Raw genomic sequence first — 2,518 nt, forward strand, 5'->3', positions numbered from 1 at the left:
ACCTGGTGACATGGTGATGTAAAGCTGTGTGTCGTCTGCATAGTTATGGTAGCTGATGTTGTTCAGTCAGGAGACTTGACCAAAGTGCTTTACACTACATTCACCCATTCACTCATTCACCCATTCACTCACACACTGATGAGCTACATTGTAGCCACAGCTGCCCTGGGGCTCACTGACAGAAGTCAGGCTGCCGTACGCTGGCGCTACTGGGCCCTCTGACCACCATCAGTAAGCAATGCAGGTGAAGTGTCTTGCCCAAGGACACAACGGCACAGAAAGGCAGAGCTGGGTTTCAACCATCAACCCTTCAATTTCAGGGCTCCTACTATGGGGCACCGTTTCTAAAGTTAAGCTGTCAAAAATTAGGAGCAATATTTATGGTTATTTAGTGTGTTTTAAGAGAAAAATAAGGGATTTATTTTTTCTAATTCATTTTTTTACTCTCATTCATGCATTTATAAAATCTTACTTTGTTAAATAAATATTTAGTTTGAAGCAAAATATTTAGTTTGTTAGAACACATTTTTTTATTTGGAAATTTTAGGAAAAAGAAATCCAGAAATTTAACTGAAAAAATCATATTAGTGAAAACTATTGAAAAAGAAAGATTTAAAAGTAACTTTACTGCTTTCCTAGTTTGTTTTAACTTTTTAAATGTGATTTTTCAAATTTAAATTTTTCAGTTGTTTTTCATGTTGATTTATTTATTTTTTTTTATAGATTTTATAGATTTAAATTTTTTTTAAACTTTTATCTTTCTTCAAATGTCTTTTTTTCAGATTGATTTTTATGAATTGCTTTCTATTCATATTGTATTTTACAGATCAAATTCTCTCCAGCCCAATCCAAACGCTCTCTTTTGTTGTGGCAAACATCCAGTAGACCAATAGAAACCAGAGACTAGTCCATTCAAGTGCAGAGAATCTGATCTGTAAAACACAAATAAAAAAAGAATGCAGTTCATAAAACTTCAGAAAAAGACATTTAAAAAACAAAGCCTTAAAAAAGAACGTAAAAACTTAGAATAAAAAATTTAACAAGAAAAATGAATAAAAAGATAGTTTTGCAAAGTCTCCTTTCTGGATTGGCTTTTTTTCCCTTTAAATTTCAATGAACAAAAAGAGTTCTTTGCTTGCAAAAATAATGAACCAAAATTCACTCCATACAAATGCTTCACAAAGATGTTAAACAAAAAACAAAACTGCTTCCTGCAGGCAGCTTTAAACAGAAGCTAATAATAGTGATAATTTCAGTCAGGTAGGAAGTAGATTGACCTTATTTGGGATGGAGAACCCCTCCTCCTCTGATTTCTGCACTAATGGTTTGAAACGTTGCCTAAGATCTGGACAACACTGAACAAACATCAGACTTCCTGCTATTGTCCCACCGTTCCCAACATCCTTCTTCTGCCCCCCTGTATTCTTCTTCTGCTCGGTTCTGCTGTCCCCTGCTGTTTGTCTGATTATTTTTTCCCCTTCGTGTCGCCATGGCAGCAGACAGGAAGTGTTTGGGTTCCTTGCTCATGCTGTGGGGCCTGACTGTAAATCAGAGGTCAAGGTTACAACAGAGACTTTAGCATGAAGGCAAATATTACCATGAGGTTTAGATATGAGTCAGCAGAGATTATTACCTCATCCTTATAATAAAAGCTGCTAACAAACAGTAGAGGATAAAGATGAGTCATTTTAGGGAAAACTATTACTGTAAGTATTTCTTTGTAACCTGTTAGTTGGAGCATTCTGCTAAATTCTTACTTCATAATGAGGGAAAATCCAACACAAAAGCCCCTTTTCCACTGGAGGCCTCAGGATGTGTTTCAGCTGGACTATAGGAATCATGGGAATTTGTCAGCAAGCTTTCAGCCTGTTATAAACTGCAGTACACTTTCAGTCCAGAGGGGGGAGTTAATAAGAACACACCACTGGTTCTGTCTTTATTTCATATTTCATTTCTTTATCAACCAGCATATGGCCAAATCACTGCGAACGTACCAAAAAAAGGAAGTTAAAAACAATCCACTAGACTTTGTTTCCAAGTTTGAAGACGTTTCTCTTCCAACGAGGAAGCTTTTTCTATTCAAAATGTCAGAAATAGCGTTGAGTTCTAGGATTTATAGAGTGGACCAAAAACAAAGCTGTGTTTTTGTTTTGGCTTTTTTCAGCCAATCAGAGTTAAGTCTTAGATTCTCACCAATGTGGGTTTAGAAAAACACATCTTCCTTATTTTAAAAACACATAACCTTCATTTGTCTGTTGGCCAAAATAAAAACTATCAATAAGATTTAATAGATGTAAAGTTGGCTGGCCTATAATAGAGACTTTTACTTTGCTCTATTCTATAGGTCTTCAACAGGGGGTCCATGACCCCTAGGGGGTCCACAGAGGTACTGCATGGGGGTCATGAAAGTTTGGTTGATTAGAGTTTTCTTTATATTCTATTTTATATATTTTATATATTATATTTTTTCCACTAATTGAAATGTCTTTAAATCCACATGAACATGAATTCAACAGAC

At 35.5% G+C, this 2,518-nt stretch overlaps 1 protein-coding gene across 1 annotated transcript in view; it reads left to right on the forward strand.

Annotated features, from left to right (window-relative positions):
- The window catches only part of arhgef3 (Rho guanine nucleotide exchange factor 3), a 41,069-nt gene that overhangs the window by 5,525 nt on the left and 33,026 nt on the right, over positions 1–2,518 (forward strand). The gene's annotated exons all lie outside the window — the stretch shown is intronic.

This window comes from Cyprinodon variegatus, unplaced genomic scaffold (genome assembly GCF_000732505.1).
Source record: "Cyprinodon variegatus isolate N-32 unplaced genomic scaffold, C_variegatus-1.0 Scaffold1138, whole genome shotgun sequence".
Classification (NCBI taxonomy): Eukaryota; Metazoa; Chordata; class Actinopteri; order Cyprinodontiformes; family Cyprinodontidae; genus Cyprinodon; species Cyprinodon variegatus.